Source organism: Ambystoma mexicanum, unplaced genomic scaffold, assembly GCF_040938575.1.
Source record: "Ambystoma mexicanum isolate Mex_15411 unplaced genomic scaffold, UKY_AmexF1_1 Mex_scaf141, whole genome shotgun sequence".
NCBI lineage: Eukaryota > Metazoa > Chordata > Amphibia > Caudata > Ambystomatidae > Ambystoma > Ambystoma mexicanum.
The window spans coordinates 114429-139937 of record NW_027182371.1 but is presented as its reverse complement, the minus strand read 5'-3'; the positions used below and the strand labels follow the sequence as shown (position 1 = coordinate 139937).

The window sequence follows — 25509 nt, the reverse complement described above, 5'->3', positions numbered from 1 at the left end:
TAGAAAGCACCTCTAAAAAAGAAGAAATAAACACACACACAATTTTCCTGCTGCGGTCTCCTCGACTCTTTGGAAGGCAGAGGGCGATGTTGGTTGAAGCCCTTACCTTCTCTGGCTGGCGGCCTACAAGACCAGGAAAGAAGCAGGCCCAGTAACAGCAGCTGAGGCCCCCAGCCCAGCCACGCCTAGGCAGGCATCAGCGGAAGGCTGACTCTCTACCCCAGTGCTGCTCCAAGTTGGTTTGGCAAAAGTTTGCAAAGAAGCTGCCCGTAAATTCACCTCAAGCCACACTAGCACTCACCCAGGCGTCAGTTCCTTACAAAAATAGAAAGAATCTCTAAAAAAGAAGAAATAAACACACACACAATTTTCCTGCTTCTATCCCCTCGACTCTTTGGAAGGCAGAGGGCGATGTTGGTTGAGGCCTTACCTTCTCGGGCTGGCGGCCTACAAGTCCAGGAAAGAAGCAGGCCCAGTAACAGCAGCTGAGGCCCCCAGCCCAGCCCAGCCCAGGCAGGCATCAGCTTAAGGCTGACTCTCTACCCCACTGCTGCCCCAAATTGGTTTGGCAAAAGTTTGCAAAGAAGATGCCTGTAAATTTAACTCACGCCACACTAGCACTCACCCAGGCGTCGGTTCCTTACAAAAATAGAAAGCACCTCTAAAAAAGAAGAAATAAACACACACACAATTTTCCTGCTGGGGTCTCCTCGACTCTTTGAAAGGCAGAGGGCGATGTTGGTTGAGGCCCTTACCTTCTCCGGCTGGTGGCCTACAAGTCCAGGAAAGAAGCATGCCCAGTAACAGCAGCTGAGGCCCCCAGACCAGCCCAGCCCAGCCCAGGCAGCCATCAGCTGAAGGCTGACTCTCTACCCCAGTGCTGGTCCAAGTTGGTTTGGCAAAATTTTGCAAAGAAGATGCCTGTAAATGTAACTCACGCCACACTAGCACTCACCCAGGCGTCGGTTCCTTACAAAAATAGAAAGCACCTCTAAAAAAAGAAGAAATAAACACACACACAATTTTCCTGCTGCGGTCTCCTCGACTCTTTGGAAGGCAGAGGGCGATGTTGGTTGAAGCCCTTACCTTCTCTGGCTGGCGGCCTACAAGACCAGGAAAGAAGCAGGCCCAGTAACAGCAGCTGAGGCCCCCAGCCCAGCCACGCCTAGGCAGGCATCAGCTTAAGGCTGACTCTCTACCCCACTGCTGCCCCAAATTGGTTTGGCAAAAGTTTGCAAAGAAGATGCCTGTAAATTTAACTCACGCCACACTAGCACTCACCCAGGCGTCGGTTCCTTACAAAAATAGAAAGCACCTCTAAAAAAGAAGAAATAAACACACACACAATTTTCCTGCTGCGGTCTCCTCGACTCTTTGGAAGGCAGAGGGCGATGTTGGTTGAAGCCCTTACCTTCTCTGGCTGGCGGCCTACAAGACCAGGAAAGAAGCAGGCCCAGTAACAGCAGCTGAGGCCCCCAGCCCAGCCACGCCTAGGCAGGCATCAGCGGAATGCTGACTCTCTACCCCAGTGCTGCTCCAAGTTGGTTTGGCAAAAGTTTGCAAAGAAGCTGCCCGTAAATTCACCTCAAGCCACACTAGCACTCACCCAGGCGTCAGTTCCTTACAAAAATAGAAAGAATCTCTAAAAAAGAAGAAATAAACACACACACAATTTTCCTGCTTCTATCCCCTCGACTCCTTGGAAGGCGGAGGGCAACCTTCGCCGCTGGTGGCCTTCACATGCAGGAAAGAAGCACACCCAGGAACAGCAGCTGAGGCTCCCAGCCCAGGCAGGCTTCAGCTGAAGGCCGACTTGGGAAGCACTGAGGCCAGACCCTGGGCTCCTGGGTCCCTCGGTTGAAGGCTCGAGGCCAGACCCCTTGGCTCCTGTGTCCCTTGGCTGAAGGCTCGACCAGTGCTCGACCAGGCTCGATCAGGCGAGATATTAGGTAGCATGGGGCCCAGCTGGGACTTCTAGGAAGCTTAGGGTGACGGCCGCTTCTGCCCCATCATCCAGAGGCCTGGCTATGGAGAGGCATGATGTGGCCTCCCTCCCTTCCTGCCTCTTGTAGGCACTTCTCCCCCGTGAGCACTTCCCGCTCCAAGTGTCCCCTTGTCTCCCAGGGTGCACTCTTCCTCTAGAGCCCACATATGCAGATGAGGCCCATCCACTTGCCTCCCCTAGCTGTAGGGGGCCTTGCGCGTCCACTGGAGAGAAAACGGGGAGACGCTGGAGGTGCTTTGCCAGGGACACGAGTGGCCCTTTCTGGCTGCATCCACCCACCCGAGGCGGCGAGCTGCTGCCCTGGCTTCAGTCTCCTGCTGCTCCAAGTTAGTTTGGCGACAACGTGTCCGCCTCTGACGGGGCTCTGCATTGGAGCGAGGGCTGCTGTCTGCCCCTGTGCCTTTTTCACGCGCCGTGTTTGTTAAAATTAAAAGCGGAATGGAGGAAAAATGTAGTTCAAGACGGGGAAGACGAACGCCGCCTATCGGGCACAGAGTAGCAAAATGCCTACAGCACCTGGTATTCCCAGGCGGTCTCCCATCCAAGTACTAACCAGGCCCGACCCTGCTTAGCTTCCGAGATCGGACGAGATCGGGCGCATTCAGGGTGGTATGGCCGTAGGCGAAGAGTGCGCCGATTCCGAGCCTCTTGTGCTGTGTCGGCTCCTCCGACGTCCACTGCCCTCTTGCAAGGCTGAACGCTGTCCTCTGCAGTGTGCTTCTGCCCTTCTTTTTGCCTCAAGCTCAGGAGCCACAGCTGCCAGCTTGGAAAAGCAACGAGCGGCTCCATGCACCCACTTTTGAAATACCCACTTGCCTACTCATGTTTGCAAAGAAAGTGTCTGTAAATTCAGGCCAAGCCACACTTGCACTCACTCACCCAAGCATCCGTTCCTTACAAAACTTTAAAAAAAAACTCGGAAAGAAAGATGGAAATAAACACACACACAATTTTCCTGCTGGGGTCTCCTCGACTCTTTGGAAGGCAGAGGGCGATGTTGGTTGAGGCCTTACCTTCTCGGGCTGGCGGCCTACAAGTCCAGGAAAGAAGCAGGCCCAGTAACAGCAGCTGAGGCCCCCAGCCCAGCCCAGGCAGGCATCAGCTTAAGGCTGACTCTCTACCCCACTGCTGCCCCAAATTGGTTTGGCAAAAGTTTGCAAAGAAGATGCCTGTAAATTTAACTCACGCCACACTAGCACTCACCCAGGCGTCGGTTCCTTACAAAAATAGAAAGCACCTCTAAAAAAGAAGAAATAAACACACACACAATTTTCCTGCTGGGGTCTCCTCGACTCTTTGAAAGGCAGAGGGCGATGTTGGTTGAGGCCCTTACCTTCTCCGGCTGGTGGCCTACAAGTCCAGGAAAGAAGCATGCCCAGTAACAGCAGCTGAGGCCCCCAGACCAGCCCAGCCCAGCCCAGGCAGCCATCAGCTGAAGGCTGACTCTCTACCCCAGTGCTGGTCCAAGTTGGTTTGGCAAAATTTTGCAAAGAAGATGCCTGTAAATGTAACTCACGCCACACTAGCACTCACCCAGGCGTCGGTTCCTTACAAAAATAGAAAGCACCTCTAAAAAAAGAAGAAATAAACACACACACAATTTTCCTGCTGCGGTCTCCTCGACTCTTTGGAAGGCAGAGGGCGATGTTGGTTGAAGCCCTTACCTTCTCTGGCTGGCGGCCTACAAGACCAGGAAAGAAGCAGGCCCAGTAACAGCAGCTGAGGCCCCCAGCCCAGCCACGCCTAGGCAGGCATCAGCGGAAGGCTGACTCTCTACCCCAGTGCTGCTCCAAGTTGGTTTGGCAAAAGTTTGCAAAGAAGCTGCCCGTAAATTCACCTCAAGCCACACTAGCACTCACCCAGTCGTCAGTTCCTTACAAAAATAGAAAGAATCTCTAAAAAAGAAGAAATAAACACACACACAATTTTCCTGCTTCTATTCCCTCGACTCTTTGGAAGGCAGAGGGCGATGTTGGTTGAGGCCTTACCTTCTCGGGCTGGCGGCCTACAAGTCCAGGAAAGAAGCAGGCCCAGTAACAGCAGCTGAGGCCCCCAGCCCAGCCCAGCCCAGGCAGGCATCAGCTTAAGGCTGACTCTCTACCCCACTGCTGCCCCAAATTGGTTTGGCAAAAGTTTGCAAAGAAGATGCCTGTAAATTTAACTCACGCCACACTAGCACTCACCCAGGCGTCGGTTCCTTACAAAAATAGAAAGCACCTCTAAAAAAGAAGAAATAAACACACACACAATTTTCCTGCTGCGGTCTCCTCGACTCTTTGGAAGGCAGAGGGCGATGTTGGTTGAAGCCCTTACCTTCTCTGGCTGGCGGCCTACAAGACCAGGAAAGAAGCAGGCCCAGTAACAGCAGCTGAGGCCCCCAGCCCAGCCACGCCTAGGCAGGCATCAGCGGAAGGCTGACTCTCTACCCCAGTGCTGCTCCAAGTTGGTTTGGCAAAAGTTTGCAAAGAAGCTGCCCGTAAATTCACCTCAAGCCACACTAGCACTCACCCAGGCGTCAGTTCCTTACAAAAATAGAAAGAATCTCTAAAAAAGAAGAAATAAACACACACACAATTTTCCTGCTTCTATCCCCTCGACTCCTTGGAAGGCGGAGGGCAACCTTCGCCGCTGGTGGCCTTCACATGCAGGAAAGAAGCACACCCAGGAACAGCAGCTGAGGCTCCCAGCCCAGGCAGGCTTCAGCTGAAGGCCGACTTGGGAAGCACTGAGGCCAGACCCTGGGCTCCTGGGTCCCTCGGTTGAAGGCTCGAGGCCAGACCCCTTGGCTCCTGTGTCCCTTGGCTGAAGGCTCGACCAGTGCTCGACCAGGCTCGATCAGGCGAGATATTAGGTAGCATGGGGCCCAGCTGGGACTTCTAGGAAGCTTAGGGTGACGGCCGCTTCTGCCCCATCATCCAGAGGCCTGGCTATGGAGAGGCATGATGTGGCCTCCCTCCCTTCCTGCCTCTTGTAGGCACTTCTCCCCCGTGAGCACTTCCCGCTCCAAGTGTCCCCTTGTCTCCCAGGGTGCACTCTTCCTCTAGAGCCCACATATGCAGATGAGGCCCATCCACTTGCCTCCCCTAGCTGTAGGGGGCCTTGCGCGTCCACTGGAGAGAAAACGGGGAGACGCTGGAGGTGCTTTGCCAGGGACACGAGTGGCCCTTTCTGGCTGCATCCACCCACCCGAGGCGGCGAGCTGCTGCCCTGGCTTCAGTCTCCTGCTGCTCCAAGTTAGTTTGGCGACAACGTGTCCGCCTCTGACGGGGCTCTGCATTGGAGCGAGGGCTGCTGTCTGCCCCTGTGCCTTTTTCACGCGCCGTGTTTGTTAAAATTAAAAGCGGAATGGAGGAAAAATGTAGTTCAAGACGGGGAAGACGAACGCCGCCTATCGGGCACAGAGTAGCAAAATGCCTACAGCACCTGGTATTCCCAGGCGGTCTCCCATCCAAGTACTAACCAGGCCCGACCCTGCTTAGCTTCCGAGATCGGACGAGATCGGGCGCATTCAGGGTGGTATGGCCGTAGGCGAAGAGTGCGCCGATTCCGAGCCTCTTGTGCTGTGTCGGCTCCTCCGACGTCCACTGCCCTCTTGCAAGGCTGAACGCTGTCCTCTGCAGTGTGCTTCTGCCCTTCTTTTTGCCTCAAGCTCAGGAGCCACAGCTGCCAGCTTGGAAAAGCAACGAGCGGCTCCATGCACCCACTTTTGAAATACCCACTTGCCTACTCATGTTTGCAAAGAAAGTGTCTGTAAATTCAGGCCAAGCCACACTTGCACTCACTCACCCAAGCATCCGTTCCTTACAAAACTTTAAAAAAAAACTCGGAAAGAAAGATGGAAATAAACACACACACAATTTTCCTGCTGGGGTCTCCTCGACTCTTTGGAAGGCAGAGGGCGATGTTGGTTGAGGCCTTACCTTCTCGGGCTGGCGGCCTACAAGTCCAGGAAAGAAGCAGGCCCAGTAACAGCAGCTGAGGCCCCCAGCCCAGCCCAGGCAGGCATCAGCTTAAGGCTGACTCTCTACCCCACTGCTGCCCCAAATTGGTTTGGCAAAAGTTTGCAAAGAAGATGCCTGTAAATTTAACTCACGCCACACTAGCACTCACCCAGGCGTCGGTTCCTTACAAAAATAGAAAGCACCTCTAAAAAAGAAGAAATAAACACACACACAATTTTCCTGCTGGGGTCTCCTCGACTCTTTGAAAGGCAGAGGGCGATGTTGGTTGAGGCCCTTACCTTCTCCGGCTGGTGGCCTACAAGTCCAGGAAAGAAGCATGCCCAGTAACAGCAGCTGAGGCCCCCAGACCAGCCCAGCCCAGCCCAGGCAGCCATCAGCTGAAGGCTGACTCTCTACCCCAGTGCTGGTCCAAGTTGGTTTGGCAAAATTTTGCAAAGAAGATGCCTGTAAATGTAACTCACGCCACACTAGCACTCACCCAGGCGTCGGTTCCTTACAAAAATAGAAAGCACCTCTAAAAAAAGAAGAAATAAACACACACACAATTTTCCTGCTGCGGTCTCCTCGACTCTTTGGAAGGCAGAGGGCGATGTTGGTTGAAGCCCTTACCTTCTCTGGCTGGCGGCCTACAAGACCAGGAAAGAAGCAGGGCCAGTAACAGCAGCTGAGGCCCCCAGCCCAGCCACGCCTAGGCAGGCATCAGCGGAAGGCTGACTCTCTACCCCAGTGCTGCTCCAAGTTGGTTTGGCAAAAGTTTGCAAAGAAGCTGCCCGTAAATTCACCTCAAGCCACACTAGCACTCACCCAGTCGTCAGTTCCTTACAAAAATAGAAAGAATCTCTAAAAAAGAAGAAATAAACACACACACAATTTTCCTGCTTCTATTCCCTCGACTCTTTGGAAGGCAGAGGGCGATGTTGGTTGAGGCCTTACCTTCTCGGGCTGGCGGCCTACAAGTCCAGGAAAGAAGCAGGCCCAGTAACAGCAGCTGAGGCCCCCAGCCCAGCCCAGCCCAGGCAGGCATCAGCTTAAGGCTGACTCTCTACCCCACTGCTGCCCCAAATTGGTTTGGCAAAAGTTTGCAAAGAAGATGCCTGTAAATTTAACTCACGCCACACTAGCACTCACCCAGGCGTCGGTTCCTTACAAAAATAGAAAGCACCTCTAAAAAAGAAGAAATAAACACACACACAATTTTCCTGCTGCGGTCTCCTCGACTCTTTGGAAGGCAGAGGGCGATGTTGGTTGAAGCCCTTACCTTCTCTGGCTGGCGGCCTACAAGACCAGGAAAGAAGCAGGCCCAGTAACAGCAGCTGAGGCCCCCAGCCCAGCCACGCCTAGGCAGGCATCAGCGGAAGGCTGACTCTCTACCCCAGTGCTGCTCCAAGTTGGTTTGGCAAAAGTTTGCAAAGAAGCTGCCCGTAAATTCACCTCAAGCCACACTAGCACTCACCCAGTCGTCAGTTCCTTACAAAAATAGAAAGAATCTCTAAAAAAGAAGAAATAAACACACACACAATTTTCCTGCTTCTATCCCCTCGACTCTTTGGAAGGCAGAGGGCGATGTTGGTTGAGGCCTTACCTTCTCGGGCTGGCGGCCTACAAGTCCAGGAAAGAAGCAGGCCCAGTAACAGCAGCTGAGGCCCCCAGCCCAGCCCAGCCCAGGCAGGCATCAGCTTAAGGCTGACTCTCTACCCCACTGCTGCCCCAAATTGGTTTGGCAAAAGTTTGCAAAGAAGATGCCTGTAAATTTAACTCACGCCACACTAGCACTCACCCAGGCGTCGGTTCCTTACAAAAATAGAAAGCACCTCTAAAAAAGAAGAAATAAACACACACACAATTTTCCTGCTGGGGTCTCCTCGACTCTTTGAAAGGCAGAGGGCGATGTTGGTTGAGGCCCTTACCTTCTCCGGCTGGTGGCCTACAAGTCCAGGAAAGAAGCATGCCCAGTAACAGCAGCTGAGGCCCCCAGACCAGCCCAGCCCAGCCCAGGCAGCCATCAGCTGAAGGCTGACTCTCTACCCCAGTGCTGGTCCAAGTTGGTTTGGCAAAATTTTGCAAAGAAGATGCCTGTAAATGTAACTCACGCCACACTAGCACTCACCCAGGCGTCGGTTCCTTACAAAAATAGAAAGCACCTCTAAAAAAAGAAGAAATAAACACACACACAATTTTCCTGCTGCGGTCTCCTCGACTCTTTGGAAGGCAGAGGGCGATGTTGGTTGAAGCCCTTACCTTCTCTGGCTGGCGGCCTACAAGTCCAGGAAAGAAGCAGGCCCAGTAACAGCAGCTGAGGCCCCCAGCCCAGCCCAGCCCAGGCAGGCATCAGCTTAAGGCTGACTCTCTACCCCACTGCTGCCCCAAATTGGTTTGGCAAAAGTTTGCAAAGAAGATGCCTGTAAATTTAACTCACGCCACACTAGCACTCACCCAGGCGTCGGTTCCTTACAAAAATAGAAAGCACCTCTAAAAAAGAAGAAATAAACACACACACAATTTTCCTGCTGGGGTCTCCTCGACTCTTTGAAAGGCAGAGGGCGATGTTGGTTGAGGCCCTTACCTTCTCCGGCTGGTGGCCTACAAGTCCAGGAAAGAAGCATGCCCAGTAACAGCAGCTGAGGCCCCCAGACCAGCCCAGCCCAGCCCAGGCAGCCATCAGCTGAAGGCTGACTCTCTACCCCAGTGCTGGTCCAAGTTGGTTTGGCAAAATTTTGCAAAGAAGATGCCTGTAAATGTAACTCACGCCACACTAGCACTCACCCAGGCGTCGGTTCCTTACAAAAATAGAAAGCACCTCTAAAAAAAGAAGAAATAAACACACACACAATTTTCCTGCTGCGGTCTCCTCGACTCTTTGGAAGGCAGAGGGCGATGTTGGTTGAAGCCCTTACCTTCTCTGGCTGGCGGCCTACAAGACCAGGAAAGAAGCAGGCCCAGTAACAGCAGCTGAGGCCCCCAGCCCAGCCACGCCTAGGCAGGCATCAGCTTAAGGCTGACTCTCTACCCCACTGCTGCCCCAAATTGGTTTGGCAAAAGTTTGCAAAGAAGATGCCTGTAAATTTAACTCACGCCACACTAGCACTCACCCAGGCGTCGGTTCCTTACAAAAATAGAAAGCACCTCTAAAAAAGAAGAAATAAACACACACACAATTTTCCTGCTGCGGTCTCCTCGACTCTTTGGAAGGCAGAGGGCGATGTTGGTTGAAGCCCTTACCTTCTCTGGCTGGCGGCCTACAAGACCAGGAAAGAAGCAGGCCCAGTAACAGCAGCTGAGGCCCCCAGCCCAGCCACGCCTAGGCAGGCATCAGCGGAAGGCTGACTCTCTACCCCAGTGCTGCTCCAAGTTGGTTTGGCAAAAGTTTGCAAAGAAGCTGCCCGTAAATTCACCTCAAGCCACACTAGCACTCACCCAGGCGTCAGTTCCTTACAAAAATAGAAAGAATCTCTAAAAAAGAAGAAATAAACACACACACAATTTTCCTGCTTCTATCCCCTCGACTCCTTGGAAGGCGGAGGGCAACCTTCGCCGCTGGTGGCCTTCACATGCAGGAAAGAAGCACACCCAGGAACAGCAGCTGAGGCTCCCAGCCCAGGCAGGCTTCAGCTGAAGGCCGACTTGGGAAGCACTGAGGCCAGACCCTGGGCTCCTGGGTCCCTCGGTTGAAGGCTCGAGGCCAGACCCCTTGGCTCCTGTGTCCCTTGGCTGAAGGCTCGACCAGTGCTCGACCAGGCTCGATCAGGCGAGATATTAGGTAGCATGGGGCCCAGCTGGGACTTCTAGGAAGCTTAGGGTGACGGCCGCTTCTGCCCCATCATCCAGAGGCCTGGCTATGGAGAGGCATGATGTGGCCTCCCTCCCTTCCTGCCTCTTGTAGGCACTTCTCCCCCGTGAGCACTTCCCGCTCCAAGTGTCCCCTTGTCTCCCAGGGTGCACTCTTCCTCTAGAGCCCACATATGCAGATGAGGCCCATCCACTTGCCTCCCCTAGCTGTAGGGGGCCTTGCGCGTCCACTGGAGAGAAAACGGGGAGACGCTGGAGGTGCTTTGCCAGGGACACGAGTGGCCCTTTCTGGCTGCATCCACCCACCCGAGGCGGCGAGCTGCTGCCCTGGCTTCAGTCTCCTGCTGCTCCAAGTTAGTTTGGCGACAACGTGTCCGCCTCTGACGGGGCTCTGCATTGGAGCGAGGGCTGCTGTCTGCCCCTGTGCCTTTTTCACGCGCCGTGTTTGTTAAAATTAAAAGCGGAATGGAGGAAAAATGTAGTTCAAGACGGGGAAGACGAACGCCGCCTATCGGGCACAGAGTAGCAAAATGCCTACAGCACCTGGTATTCCCAGGCGGTCTCCCATCCAAGTACTAACCAGGCCCGACCCTGCTTAGCTTCCGAGATCGGACGAGATCGGGCGCATTCAGGGTGGTATGGCCATAGGCGAAGAGTGCGCCGATTCCGAGCCTCTTGTGCTGTGTCGGCTCCTCCGACGTCCACTGCCCTCTTGCAAGGCTGAACGCTGTCCTCTGCAGTGTGCTTCTGCCCTTCTTTTTGCCTCAAGCTCAGGAGCCACAGCTGCCAGCTTGGAAAAGCAACGAGCGGCTCCATGCACCCACTTTTGAAATACCCACTTGCCTACTCATGTTTGCAAAGAAAGTGTCTGTAAATTCAGGCCAAGCCACACTTGCACTCACTCACCCAAGCATCCGTTCCTTACAAAACTTTAAAAAAAAACTCGGAAAGAAAGATGGAAATAAACACACACACAATTTTCCTGCTGGGGTCTCCTCGACTCTTTGGAAGGCAGAGGGCGATGTTGGTTGAGGCCTTACCTTCTCGGGCTGGCGGCCTACAAGTCCAGGAAAGAAGCAGGCCCAGTAACAGCAGCTGAGGCCCCCAGCCCAGCCCAGGCAGGCATCAGCTTAAGGCTGACTCTCTACCCCACTGCTGCCCCAAATTGGTTTGGCAAAAGTTTGCAAAGAAGATGCCTGTAAATTTAACTCACGCCACACTAGCACTCACCCAGGCGTCGGTTCCTTACAAAAATAGAAAGCACCTCTAAAAAAGAAGAAATAAACACACACACAATTTTCCTGCTGGGGTCTCCTCGACTCTTTGAAAGGCAGAGGGCGATGTTGGTTGAGGCCCTTACCTTCTCCGGCTGGTGGCCTACAAGTCCAGGAAAGAAGCATGCCCAGTAACAGCAGCTGAGGCCCCCAGACCAGCCCAGCCCAGCCCAGGCAGCCATCAGCTGAAGGCTGACTCTCTACCCCAGTGCTGGTCCAAGTTGGTTTGGCAAAATTTTGCAAAGAAGATGCCTGTAAATGTAACTCACGCCACACTAGCACTCACCCAGGCGTCGGTTCCTTACAAAAATAGAAAGCACCTCTAAAAAAAGAAGAAATAAACACACACACAATTTTCCTGCTGCGGTCTCCTCGACTCTTTGGAAGGCAGAGGGCGATGTTGGTTGAAGCCCTTACCTTCTCTGGCTGGCGGCCTACAAGACCAGGAAAGAAGCAGGGCCAGTAACAGCAGCTGAGGCCCCCAGCCCAGCCACGCCTAGGCAGGCATCAGCGGAAGGCTGACTCTCTACCCCAGTGCTGCTCCAAGTTGGTTTGGCAAAAGTTTGCAAAGAAGCTGCCCGTAAATTCACCTCAAGCCACACTAGCACTCACCCAGTCGTCAGTTCCTTACAAAAATAGAAAGAATCTCTAAAAAAGAAGAAATAAACACACACACAATTTTCCTGCTTCTATTCCCTCGACTCTTTGGAAGGCAGAGGGCGATGTTGGTTGAGGCCTTACCTTCTCGGGCTGGCGGCCTACAAGTCCAGGAAAGAAGCAGGCCCAGTAACAGCAGCTGAGGCCCCCAGCCCAGCCCAGCCCAGGCAGGCATCAGCTTAAGGCTGACTCTCTACCCCACTGCTGCCCCAAATTGGTTTGGCAAAAGTTTGCAAAGAAGATGCCTGTAAATTTAACTCACGCCACACTAGCACTCACCCAGGCGTCGGTTCCTTACAAAAATAGAAAGCACCTCTAAAAAAGAAGAAATAAACACACACACAATTTTCCTGCTGCGGTCTCCTCGACTCTTTGGAAGGCAGAGGGCGATGTTGGTTGAAGCCCTTACCTTCTCTGGCTGGCGGCCTACAAGACCAGGAAAGAAGCAGGCCCAGTAACAGCAGCTGAGGCCCCCAGCCCAGCCACGCCTAGGCAGGCATCAGCGGAAGGCTGACTCTCTACCCCAGTGCTGCTCCAAGTTGGTTTGGCAAAAGTTTGCAAAGAAGCTGCCCGTAAATTCACCTCAAGCCACACTAGCACTCACCCAGTCGTCAGTTCCTTACAAAAATAGAAAGAATCTCTAAAAAAGAAGAAATAAACACACACACAATTTTCCTGCTTCTATCCCCTCGACTCTTTGGAAGGCAGAGGGCGATGTTGGTTGAGGCCTTACCTTCTCGGGCTGGCGGCCTACAAGTCCAGGAAAGAAGCAGGCCCAGTAACAGCAGCTGAGGCCCCCAGCCCAGCCCAGCCCAGGCAGGCATCAGCTTAAGGCTGACTCTCTACCCCACTGCTGCCCCAAATTGGTTTGGCAAAAGTTTGCAAAGAAGATGCCTGTAAATTTAACTCACGCCACACTAGCACTCACCCAGGCGTCGGTTCCTTACAAAAATAGAAAGCACCTCTAAAAAAGAAGAAATAAACACACACACAATTTTCCTGCTGGGGTCTCCTCGACTCTTTGAAAGGCAGAGGGCGATGTTGGTTGAGGCCCTTACCTTCTCCGGCTGGTGGCCTACAAGTCCAGGAAAGAAGCATGCCCAGTAACAGCAGCTGAGGCCCCCAGACCAGCCCAGCCCAGCCCAGGCAGCCATCAGCTGAAGGCTGACTCTCTACCCCAGTGCTGGTCCAAGTTGGTTTGGCAAAATTTTGCAAAGAAGATGCCTGTAAATGTAACTCACGCCACACTAGCACTCACCCAGGCGTCGGTTCCTTACAAAAATAGAAAGCACCTCTAAAAAAAGAAGAAATAAACACACACACAATTTTCCTGCTGCGGTCTCCTCGACTCTTTGGAAGGCAGAGGGCGATGTTGGTTGAAGCCCTTACCTTCTCTGGCTGGCGGCCTACAAGACCAGGAAAGAAGCAGGCCCAGTAACAGCAGCTGAGGCCCCCAGCCCAGCCACGCCTAGGCAGGCATCAGCTTAAGGCTGACTCTCTACCCCACTGCTGCCCCAAATTGGTTTGGCAAAAGTTTGCAAAGAAGATGCCTGTAAATTTAACTCACGCCACACTAGCACTCACCCAGGCGTCGGTTCCTTACAAAAATAGAAAGCACCTCTAAAAAAGAAGAAATAAACACACACACAATTTTCCTGCTGCGGTCTCCTCGACTCTTTGGAAGGCAGAGGGCGATGTTGGTTGAAGCCCTTACCTTCTCTGGCTGGCGGCCTACAAGACCAGGAAAGAAGCAGGCCCAGTAACAGCAGCTGAGGCCCCCAGCCCAGCCACGCCTAGGCAGGCATCAGCGGAATGCTGACTCTCTACCCCAGTGCTGCTCCAAGTTGGTTTGGCAAAAGTTTGCAAAGAAGCTGCCCGTAAATTCACCTCAAGCCACACTAGCACTCACCCAGGCGTCAGTTCCTTACAAAAATAGAAAGAATCTCTAAAAAAGAAGAAATAAACACACACACAATTTTCCTGCTTCTATCCCCTCGACTCCTTGGAAGGCGGAGGGCAACCTTCGCCGCTGGTGGCCTTCACATGCAGGAAAGAAGCACACCCAGGAACAGCAGCTGAGGCTCCCAGCCCAGGCAGGCTTCAGCTGAAGGCCGACTTGGGAAGCACTGAGGCCAGACCCTGGGCTCCTGGGTCCCTCGGTTGAAGGCTCGAGGCCAGACCCCTTGGCTCCTGTGTCCCTTGGCTGAAGGCTCGACCAGTGCTCGACCAGGCTCGATCAGGCGAGATATTAGGTAGCATGGGGCCCAGCTGGGACTTCTAGGAAGCTTAGGGTGACGGCCGCTTCTGCCCCATCATCCAGAGGCCTGGCTATGGAGAGGCATGATGTGGCCTCCCTCCCTTCCTGCCTCTTGTAGGCACTTCTCCCCCGTGAGCACTTCCCGCTCCAAGTGTCCCCTTGTCTCCCAGGGTGCACTCTTCCTCTAGAGCCCACATATGCAGATGAGGCCCATCCACTTGCCTCCCCTAGCTGTAGGGGGCCTTGCGCGTCCACTGGAGAGAAAACGGGGAGACGCTGGAGGTGCTTTGCCAGGGACACGAGTGGCCCTTTCTGGCTGCATCCACCCACCCGAGGCGGCGAGCTGCTGCCCTGGCTTCAGTCTCCTGCTGCTCCAAGTTAGTTTGGCGACAACGTGTCCGCCTCTGACGGGGCTCTGCATTGGAGCGAGGGCTGCTGTCTGCCCCTGTGCCTTTTTCACGCGCCGTGTTTGTTAAAATTAAAAGCGGAATGGAGGAAAAATGTAGTTCAAGACGGGGAAGACGAACGCCGCCTATCGGGCACAGAGTAGCAAAATGCCTACAGCACCTGGTATTCCCAGGCGGTCTCCCATCCAAGTACTAACCAGGCCCGACCCTGCTTAGCTTCCGAGATCGGACGAGATCGGGCGCATTCAGGGTGGTATGGCCGTAGGCGAAGAGTGCGCCGATTCCGAGCCTCTTGTGCTGTGTCGGCTCCTCCGACGTCCACTGCCCTCTTGCAAGGCTGAACGCTGTCCTCTGCAGTGTGCTTCTGCCCTTCTTTTTGCCTCAAGCTCAGGAGCCACAGCTGCCAGCTTGGAAAAGCAACGAGCGGCTCCATGCACCCACTTTTGAAATACCCACTTGCCTACTCATGTTTGCAAAGAAAGTGTCTGTAAATTCAGGCCAAGCCACACTTGCACTCACTCACCCAAGCATCCGTTCCTTACAAAACTTTAAAAAAAAACTCGGAAAGAAAGATGGAAATAAACACACACACAATTTTCCTGCTGGGGTCTCCTCGACTCTTTGGAAGGCAGAGGGCGATGTTGGTTGAGGCCTTACCTTCTCGGGCTGGCGGCCTACAAGTCCAGGAAAGAAGCAGGCCCAGTAACAGCAGCTGAGGCCCCCAGCCCAGCCCAGGCAGGCATCAGCTTAAGGCTGACTCTCTACCCCACTGCTGCCCCAAATTGGTTTGGCAAAAGTTTGCAAAGAAGATGCCTGTAAATTTAACTCACGCCACACTAGCACTCACCCAGGCGTCGGTTCCTTACAAAAATAGAAAGCACCTCTAAAAAAGAAGAAATAAACACACACACAATTTTCCTGCTGGGGTCTCCTCGACTCTTTGAAAGGCAGAGGGCGATGTTGGTTGAGGCCCTTACCTTCTCCGGCTGGTGGCCTACAAGTCCAGGAAAGAAGCATGCCCAGTAACAGCAGCTGAGGCCCCCAGACCAGCCCAGCCCAGCCCAGGCAGCCATCAGCTGAAGGCTGACTCTCTACCCCAGTGCTGGTCCAAGTTGGTTTGGCAAAATTTTGCAAAGAAGATGCCTGTAAATGTAACTCACGCCACACTAGCACTCACCCAGGCGTCGGTTCCTTACAAAAATAGAAAGCACCTCTAAAAAAAGAAGAAATAAACACACACACAATTTTCCTGCTGCGGTCTCCTCGACTCTTTGGAAGGCAGAGGGCGATGTTGGTTGAAGCCCTTACCTTCTCTGGCTGGCGGCCTACAAGACCAGGAAAGAAGCAGGGCCAGTAACAGCAGCTGAGGCCCCCAGCCCAGCCACGCCTAGGCAGGCATCAGCGGAAGGCTGACTCTCTACCCCAGTGCTGCTCCAAGTTGGTTTGGCAAAAGTTTGCAAAGAAGCTGCCCGTAAATTCACCTCAAGCCACACTAGCACTCACCCAGTCGTCAGTTCCTTACAAAAATAGAAAGAATCTCTAAAAAAGAAGAAATAAACACACACACAATTTTCCTGCTTCTATTCCCTCGACTCTTTGGAAGGCAGAGGGCGATGTTGGTTGAGGCCTTACCTTCTCGGGCTGGCGGCCTACAAGTCCAGGAAAGAAGCAGGCCCAGTAACAGCAGCTGAGGCCCCCAGCCCAGCCCAGCCCAGGCAGGCATCAGCTTAAGGCTGACTCTCTACCCCACTGCTGCCCCAAATTGGTTTGGCAAAAGTTTGCAAAGAAGATGCCTGTAAATTTAACTCACGCCACACTAGCACTCACCCAGGCGTCGGTTCCTTACAAAAATAGAAAGCACCTCTAAAAAAGAAGAAATAAACACACACACAATTTTCCTGCTGCGGTCTCCTCGACTCTTTGGAAGGCAGAGGGCGATGTTGGTTGAAGCCCTTACCTTCTCTGGCTGGCGGCCTACAAGACCAGGAAAGAAGCAGGCCCAGTAACAGCAGCTGAGGCCCCCAGCCCAGCCACGCCTAGGCAGGCATCAGCGGAAGGCTGACTCTCTACCCCAGTGCTGCTCCAAGTTGGTTTGGCAAAAGTTTGCAAAGAAGCTGCCCGTAAATTCACCTCAAGCCACACTAGCACTCACCCAGTCGTCAGTTCCTTACAAAAATAGAAAGAATCTCTAAAAAAGAAGAAATAAACACACACACAATTTTCCTGCTTCTATCCCCTCGACTCTTTGGAAGGCAGAGGGCGATGTTGGTTGAGGCCTTACCTTCTCGGGCTGGCGGCCTACAAGTCCAGGAAAGAAGCAGGCCCAGTAACAGCAGCTGAGGCCCCCAGCCCAGCCCAGCCCAGGCAGGCATCAGCTTAAGGCTGACTCTCTACCCCACTGCTGCCCCAAATTGGTTTGGCAAAAGTTTGCAAAGAAGATGCCTGTAAATTTAACTCACGCCACACTAGCACTCACCCAGGCGTCGGTTCCTTACAAAAATAGAAAGCACCTCTAAAAAAGAAGAAATAAACACACACACAATTTTCCTGCTGGGGTCTCCTCGACTCTTTGAAAGGCAGAGGGCGATGTTGGTTGAGGCCCTTACCTTCTCCGGCTGGTGGCCTACAAGTCCAGGAAAGAAGCATGCCCAGTAACAGCAGCTGAGGCCCCCAGACCAGCCCAGCCCAGCCCAGGCAGCCATCAGCTGAAGGCTGACTCTCTACCCCAGTGCTGGTCCAAGTTGGTTTGGCAAAATTTTGCAAAGAAGATGCCTGTAAATGTAACTCACGCCACACTAGCACTCACCCAGGCGTCGGTTCCTTACAAAAATAGAAAGCACCTCTAAAAAAAGAAGAAATAAACACACACACAATTTTCCTGCTGCGGTCTCCTCGACTCTTTGGAAGGCAGAGGGCGATGTTGGTTGAAGCCCTTACCTTCTCTGGCTGGCGGCCTACAAGACCAGGAAAGAAGCAGGCCCAGTAACAGCAGCTGAGGCCCCCAGCCCAGCCACGCCTAGGCAGGCATCAGCTTAAGGCTGACTCTCTACCCCACTGCTGCCCCAAATTGGTTTGGCAAAAGTTTGCAAAGAAGATGCCTGTAAATTTAACTCACGCCACACTAGCACTCACCCAGGCGTCGGTTCCTTACAAAAATAGAAAGCACCTCTAAAAAAGAAGAAATAAACACACACACAATTTTCCTGCTGCGGTCTCCTCGACTCTTTGGAAGGCAGAGGGCGATGTTGGTTGAAGCCCTTACCTTCTCTGGCTGGCGGCCTACAAGACCAGGAAAGAAGCAGGCCCAGTAACAGCAGCTGAGGCCCCCAGCCCAGCCACGCCTAGGCAGGCATCAGCGGAATGCTGACTCTCTACCCCAGTGCTGCTCCAAGTTGGTTTGGCAAAAGTTTGCAAAGAAGCTGCCCGTAAATTCACCTCAAGCCACACTAGCACTCACCCAGGCGTCAGTTCCTTACAAAAATAGAAAGAATCTCTAAAAAAGAAGAAATAAACACACACACAATTTTCCTGCTTCTATCCCCTCGACTCCTTGGAAGGCGGAGGGCAACCTTCGCCGCTGGTGGCCTTCACATGCAGGAAAGAAGCACACCCAGGAACAGCAGCTGAGGCTCCCAGCCCAGGCAGGCTTCAGCTGAAGGCCGACTTGGGAAGCACTGAGGCCAGACCCTGGGCTCCTGGGTCCCTCGGTTGAAGGCTCGAGGCCAGACCCCTTGGCTCCTGTGTCCCTTGGCTGAAGGCTCGACCAGTGCTCGACCAGGCTCGATCAGGCGAGATATTAGGTAGCATGGGGCCCAGCTGGGACTTCTAGGAAGCTTAGGGTGACGGCCGCTTCTGCCCCATCATCCAGAGGCCTGGCTATGGAGAGGCATGATGTGGCCTCCCTCCCTTCCTGCCTCTTGTAGGCACTTCTCCCCCGTGAGCACTTCCCGCTCCAAGTGTCCCCTTGTCTCCCAGGGTGCACTCTTCCTCTAGAGCCCACATATGCAGATGAGGCCCATCCACTTGCCTCCCCTAGCTGTAGGGGGCCTTGCGCGTCCACTGGAGAGAAAACGGGGAGACGCTGGAGGTGCTTTGCCAGGGACACGAGTGGCCCTTTCTGGCTGCATCCACCCACCCGAGGCGGCGAGCTGCTGCCCTGGCTTCAGTCTCCTGCTGCTCCAAGTTAGTTTGGCGACAACGTGTCCGCCTCTGACGGGGCTCTGCATTGGAGCGAGGGCTGCTGTCTGCCCCTGTGCCTTTTTCACGCGCCGTGTTTGTTAAAATTAAAAGCGGAATGGAGGAAAAATGTAGTTCAAGACGGGGAAGACGAACGCCGCCTATCGGGCACAGAGTAGCAAAATGCCTACAGCACCTGGTATTCCCAGGCGGTCTCCCATCCAAGTACTAACCAGGCCCGACCCTGCTTAGCTTCCGAGATCGGACGAGATCGGGCGCATTCAGGGTGGTATGGCCGTAGGCGAAGAGTGCGCCGATTCCGAGCCTCTTGTGCTGTGTCGGCTCCTCCGACGTCCACTGCCCTCTTGCAAGGCTGAACGCTGTCCTCTGCAGTGTGCTTCTGCCCTTCTTTTTGCCTCAAGCTCAGGAGCCACAGCTGCCAGCTTGGAAAAGCAACGAGCGGCTCCATGCACCCACTTTTGAAATACCCACTTGCCTACTCATGTTTGCAAAGAAAGTGTCTGTAAATTCAGGCCAAGCCACACTTGCACTCACTCACCCAAGCATCCGTTCCTTACAAAACTTTAAAAAAAAACTCGGAAAGAAAGATGGAAATAAACACACACACAATTTTCCTGCTGGGGTCTCCTCGACTCTTTGGAAGGCAGAGGGCGATGTTGGTTGAGGCCTTACCTTCTCGGGCTGGCGGCCTACAAGTCCAGGAAAGAAGCAGGCCCAGTAACAGCAGCTGAGGCCCCCAGCCCAGCCCAGGCAGGCATCAGCTTAAGGCTGACTCTCTACCCCACTGCTGCCCCAAATTGGTTTGGCAAAAGTTTGCAAAGAAGATGCCTGTAAATTTAACTCACGCCACACTAGCACTCACCCAGGCGTCGGTTCCTTACAAAAATAGAAAGCACCTCTAAAAAAGAAGAAATAAACACACACACAATTTTCCTGCTGGGGTCTCCTCGACTCTTTGAAAGGCAGAGGGCGATGTTGGTTGAGGCCCTTACCTTCTCCGGCTGGTGGCCTACAAGTCCAGGAAAGAAGCATGCCCAGTAACAGCAGCTGAGGCCCCCAGACCAGCCCAGCCCAGCCCAGGCAGCCATCAGCTGAAGGCTGACTCTCTACCCCAGTGCTGGTCCAAGTTGGTTTGGCAAAATTTTGCAAAGAAGATGCCTGTAAATGTAACTCACGCCACACTAGCACTCACCCAGGCGTCGGTTCCTTACAAAAATAGAAAGCACCTCTAAAAAAAGAAGAAATAAACACACACACAATTTTCCTGCTGCGGTCTCCTCGACTCTTTGGAAGGCAGAGGGCGATGTTGGTTGAAGCCCTTACCTTCTCTGGCTGGCGGCCTACAAGACCAGGAAAGAAGCAGGGCCAGTAACAGCAGCTGAGGCCCCCAGCCCAGCCACGCCTAGGCAGGCATCAGCGGAAGGCTGACTCTCTACCCCAGTGCTGCTCCAAGTTGGTTTGGCAAAAGTTTGCAAAGAAGCTGCCCGTAAATTCACCTCAAGCCACACTAGCACTCACCCAGTCGTCAGTTCCTTACAAAAATAGAAAGAATCTCTAAAAAAGAAGAAATAAACACACACACAATTTTCCTGCTTCTATTCCCTCGACTCTTTGGAAGGCAGAGGGCGATGTTGGTTGAGGCCTTACCTTCTCGGGCTGGCGGCCTACAAGTCCAGGAAAGAAGCAGGCCCAGTAACAGCAGCTGAGGCCCCCAGCCCAGCCCAGCCCAGGCAGGCATCAGCTTAAGGCTGACTCTCTACCCCACTGCTGCCCCAAATTGGTTTGGCAAAAGTTTGCAAAGAAGATGCCTGTAAATTTAACTCACGCCACACTAGCACTCACCCAGGCGTCGGTTCCTTACAAAAATAGAAAGCACCTCTAAAAAAGAAGAAATAAACACACACACAATTTTCCTGCTGCGGTCTCCTCGACTCTTTGGAAGGCAGAGGGCGATGTTGGTTGAAGCCCTTACCTTCTCTGGCTGGCGGCCTACAAGACCAGGAAAGAAGCAGGCCCAGTAACAGCAGCTGAGGCCCCCAGCCCAGCCACGCCTAGGCAGGCATCAGCGGAAGGCTGACTCTCTACCCCAGTGCTGCTCCAAGTTGGTTTGGCAAAAGTTTGCAAAGAAGCTGCCCGTAAATTCACCTCAAGCCACACTAGCACTCACCCAGTCGTCAGTTCCTTACAAAAATAGAAAGAATCTCTAAAAAAGAAGAAATAAACACACACACAATTTTCCTGCTTCTATCCCCTCGACTCTTTGGAAGGCAGAGGGCGATGTTGGTTGAGGCCTTACCTTCTCGGGCTGGCGGCCTACAAGTCCAGGAAAGAAGCAGGCCCAGTAACAGCAGCTGAGGCCCCCAGCCCAGCCCAGCCCAGGCAGGCATCAGCTTAAGGCTGACTCTCTACCCCACTGCTGCCCCAAATTGGTTTGGCAAAAGTTTGCAAAGAAGATGCCTGTAAATTTAACTCACGCCACACTAGCACTCACCCAGGCGTCGGTTCCTTACAAAAATAGAAAGCACCTCTAAAAAAGAAGAAATAAACACACACACAATTTTCCTGCTGGGGTCTCCTCGACTCTTTGAAAGGCAGAGGGCGATGTTGGTTGAGGCCCTTACCTTCTCCGGCTGGTGGCCTACAAGTCCAGGAAAGAAGCATGCCCAGTAACAGCAGCTGAGGCCCCCAGACCAGCCCAGCCCAGCCCAGGCAGCCATCAGCTGAAGGCTGACTCTCTACCCCAGTGCTGGTCCAAGTTGGTTTGGCAAAATTTTGCAAAGAAGATGCCTGTAAATGTAACTCACGCCACACTAGCACTCACCCAGGCGTCGGTTCCTTACAAAAATAGAAAGCACCTCTAAAAAAAGAAGAAATAAACACACACACAATTTTCCTGCTGCGGTCTCCTCGACTCTTTGGAAGGCAGAGGGCGATGTTGGTTGAAGCCCTTACCTTCTCTGGCTGGCGGCCTACAAGACCAGGAAAGAAGCAGGCCCAGTAACAGCAGCTGAGGCCCCCAGCCCAGCCACGCCTAGGCAGGCATCAGCTTAAGGCTGACTCTCTACCCCACTGCTGCCCCAAATTGGTTTGGCAAAAGTTTGCAAAGAAGATGCCTGTAAATTTAACTCACGCCACACTAGCACTCACCCAGGCGTCGGTTCCTTACAAAAATAGAAAGCACCTCTAAAAAAGAAGAAATAAACACACACACAATTTTCCTGCTGCGGTCTCCTCGACTCTTTGGAAGGCAGAGGGCGATGTTGGTTGAAGCCCTTACCTTCTCTGGCTGGCGGCCTACAAGACCAGGAAAGAAGCAGGCCCAGTAACAGCAGCTGAGGCCCCCAGCCCAGCCACGCCTAGGCAGGCATCAGCGGAAGGCTGACTCTCTACCCCAGTGCTGCTCCAAGTTGGTTTGGCAAAAGTTTGCAAAGAAGCTGCCCGTAAATTCACCTCAAGCCACACTAGCACTCACCCAGGCGTCAGTTCCTTACAAAAATAGAAAGAATCTCTAAAAAAGAAGAAATAAACACACACACAATTTTCCTGCTTCTATCCCCTCGACTCCTTGGAAGGCGGAGGGCAACCTTCGCCGCTGGTGGCCTTCACATGCAGGAAAGAAGCACACCCAGGAACAGCAGCTGAGGCTCCCAGCCCAGGCAGGCTTCAGCTGAAGGCCGACTTGGGAAGCACTGAGGCCAGACCCTGGGCTCCTGGGTCCCTCGGTTGAAGGCTCGAGGCCAGACCCCTTGGCTCCTGTGTCCCTTGGCTGAAGGCTCGACCAGTGCTCGACCAGGCTCGATCAGGCGAGATATTAGGTAGCATGGGGCCCAGCTGGGACTTCTAGGAAGCTTAGGGTGACGGCCGCTTCTGCCCCATCATCCAGAGGCCTGGCTATGGAGAGGCATGATGTGGCCTCCCTCCCTTCCTGCCTCTTGTAGGCACTTCTCCCCCGTGAGCACTTCCCGCTCCAAGTGTCCCCTTGTCTCCCAGGGTGCACTCTTCCTCTAGAGCCCACATATGCAGATGAGGCCCATCCACTTGCCTCCCCTAGCTGTAGGGGGCCTTGCGCGTCCACTGGAGAGAAAACGGGGAGACGCTGGAGGTGCTTTGCCAGGGACACGAGTGGCCCTTTCTGGCTGCATCCACCCACCCGAGGCGGCGAGCTGCTGCCCTGGCTTCAGTCTCCTGCTGCTCCAAGTTAGTTTGGCGACAACGTGTCCGCCTCTGACGGGGCTCTGCATTGGAGCGAGGGCTGCTGTCTGCCCCTGTGCCTTTTTCACGCGCCGTGTTTGTTAAAATTAAAAGCGGAATGGAGGAAAAATGTAGTTCAAGACGGGGAAGACGAACGCCGCCTATCGGGCACAGAGTAGCAAAATGCCTACAGCACCTGGTATTCCCAGGCGGTCTCCCATCCAAGTACTAACCAGGCCCGACCCTGCTTAGCTTCCGAGATCGGACGAGATCGGGCGCATTCAGGGTGGTATGGCCGTAGGCGAAGAGTGCGCCGATTCCGAGCCTCTTGTGCTGTGTCGGCTCCTCCGACGTCCACTGCCCTCTTGCAAGGCTGAACGCTGTCCTCTGCAGTGTGCTTCTGCCCTTCTTTTTGCCTCAAGCTCAGGAGCCACAGCTGCCAGCTTGGAAAAGCAACGAGCGGCTCCATGCACCCACTTTTGAAATACCCACTTGCCTACTCATGTTTGCAAAGAAAGTGTCTGTAAATTCAGGCCAAGCCACACTTGCACTCACTCACCCAAGCATCCGTTCCTTACAAAACTTTAAAAAAAAACTCGGAAAGAAAGATGGAAATAAACACACACACAATTTTCCTGCTGGGGTCTCCTCGACTCTTTGGAAGGCAGAGGGCGATGTTGGTTGAGGCCTTACCTTCTCGGGCTGGCGGCCTACAAGTCCAGGAAAGAAGCAGGCCCAGTAACAGCAGCTGAGGCCCCCAGCCCAGCCCAGGCAGGCATCAGCTTAAGGCTGACTCTCTACCCCACTGCTGCCCCAAATTGGTTTGGCAAAAGTTTGCAAAGAAGATGCCTGTAAATTTAACTCACGCCACACTAGCACTCACCCAGGCGTCGGTTCCTTACAAAAATAGAAAGCACCTCTAAAAAAGAAGAAATAAACACACACACAATTTTCCTGCTGGGGTCTCCTCGACTCTTTGAAAGGCAGAGGGCGATGTTGGTTGAGGCCCTTACCTTCTCCGGCTGGTGGCCTACAAGTCCAGGAAAGAAGCATGCCCAGTAACAGCAGCTGAGGCCCCCAGACCAGCCCAGCCCAGCCCAGGCAGCCATCAGCTGAAGGCTGACTCTCTACCCCAGTGCTGGTCCAAGTTGGTTTGGCAAAATTTTGCAAAGAAGATGCCTGTAAATGTAACTCACGCCACACTAGCACTCACCCAGGCGTCGGTTCCTTACAAAAATAGAAAGCACCTCTAAAAAAAGAAGAAATAAACACACACACAATTTTCCTGCTGCGGTCTCCTCGACTCTTTGGAAGGCAGAGGGCGATGTTGGTTGAAGCCCTTACCTTCTCTGGCTGGCGGCCTACAAGACCAGGAAAGAAGCAGGCCCAGTAACAGCAGCTGAGGCCCCCAGCCCAGCCACGCCTAGGCAGGCATCAGCGGAAGGCTGACTCTCTACCCCAGTGCTGCTCCAAGTTGGTTTGGCAAAAGTTTGCAAAGAAGCTGCCCGTAAATTCACCTCAAGCCACACTAGCACTCACCCAGTCGTCAGTTCCTTACAAAAATAGAAAGAATCTCTAAAAAAGAAGAAATAAACACACACACAATTTTCCTGCTTCTATTCCCTCGACTCTTTGGAAGGCAGAGGGCGATGTTGGTTGAGGCCTTACCTTCTCGGGCTGGCGGCCTACAAGTCCAGGAAAGAAGCAGGCCCAGTAACAGCAGCTGAGGCCCCCAGCCCAGCCCAGCCCAGGCAGGCATCAGCTTAAGGCTGACTCTCTACCCCACTGCTGCCCCAAATTGGTTTGGCAAAAGTTTGCAAAGAAGATGCCTGTAAATTTAACTCACGCCACACTAGCACTCACCCAGGCGTCGGTTCCTTACAAAAATAGAAAGCACCTCTAAAAAAGAAGAAATAAACACACACACAATTTTCCTGCTGCGGTCTCCTCGACTCTTTGGAAGGCAGAGGGCGATGTTGGTTGAAGCCCTTACCTTCTCTGGCTGGCGGCCTACAAGACCAGGAAAGAAGCAGGCCCAGTAACAGCAGCTGAGGCCCCCAGCCCAGCCACGCCTAGGCAGGCATCAGCGGAAGGCTGACTCTCTACCCCAGTGCTGCTCCAAGTTGGTTTGGCAAAAGTTTGCAAAGAAGCTGCCCGTAAATTCACCTCAAGCCACACTAGCACTCACCCAGGCGTCAGTTCCTTACAAAAATAGAAAGAATCTCTAAAAAAGAAGAAATAAACACACACACAATTTTCCTGCTTCTATCCCCTCGACTCCTTGGAAGGCGGAGGGCAACCTTCGCCGCTGGTGGCCTTCACATGCAGGAAAGAAGCACACCCAGGAACAGCAGCTGAGGCTCCCAGCCCAGGCAGGCTTCAGCTGAAGGCCGACTTGGGAAGCACTGAGGCCAGACCCTGGGCTCCTGGGTCCCTCGGTTGAAGGCTCGAGGCCAGACCCCTTGGCTCCTGTGTCCCTTGGCTGAAGGCTCGACCAGTGCTCGACCAGGCTCGATCAGGCGAGATATTAGGTAGCATGGGGCCCAGCTGGGACTTCTAGGAAGCTTAGGGTGACGGCCGCTTCTGCCCCATCATCCAGAGGCCTGGCTATGGAGAGGCATGATGTGGCCTCCCTCCCTTCCTGCCTCTTGTAGGCACTTCTCCCCCGTGAGCACTTCCCGCTCCAAGTGTCCCCTTGTCTCCCAGGGTGCACTCTTCCTCTAGAGCCCACATATGCAGATGAGGCCCATCCACTTGCCTCCCCTAGCTGTAG

The 25509-nt window shown here is 53.6% G+C and overlaps 6 non-coding genes across 6 annotated transcripts; all 6 read right to left on the bottom strand.

The window, feature by feature from the left end:
- Positions 1–2509: 2509 nt before the first annotated feature.
- LOC138553934 (5S ribosomal RNA) lies at positions 2510–2628 on the bottom strand. Its single transcript, XR_011297237.1, has one exon. It is a non-coding gene; the product is annotated as a 5S ribosomal RNA (ribosomal RNA).
- Positions 2629–5416: 2788 nt separating this feature from the next.
- Positions 5417–5535, bottom strand: LOC138553933 (5S ribosomal RNA). Its single transcript, XR_011297236.1, has one exon. It is a non-coding gene; the product is annotated as a 5S ribosomal RNA (ribosomal RNA).
- Positions 5536–10284: 4749 nt separating this feature from the next.
- LOC138553900 (5S ribosomal RNA) lies at positions 10285–10403 on the bottom strand. Its single transcript, XR_011297203.1, has one exon. It is a non-coding gene; the product is annotated as a 5S ribosomal RNA (ribosomal RNA).
- Positions 10404–14496: 4093 nt separating this feature from the next.
- On the bottom strand, positions 14497–14615 carry LOC138553932 (5S ribosomal RNA). The gene has a single exon (XR_011297235.1). It is a non-coding gene; the product is annotated as a 5S ribosomal RNA (ribosomal RNA).
- A 4093-nt stretch (positions 14616–18708) lies between these two features.
- LOC138553931 (5S ribosomal RNA) lies at positions 18709–18827 on the bottom strand. Its single transcript, XR_011297234.1, has one exon. It is a non-coding gene; the product is annotated as a 5S ribosomal RNA (ribosomal RNA).
- Positions 18828–22920: 4093 nt separating this feature from the next.
- On the bottom strand, positions 22921–23039 carry LOC138553930 (5S ribosomal RNA). Its single transcript, XR_011297233.1, has one exon. It is a non-coding gene; the product is annotated as a 5S ribosomal RNA (ribosomal RNA).
- Between the last annotated feature and the right edge of the window lie 2470 nt (positions 23040–25509).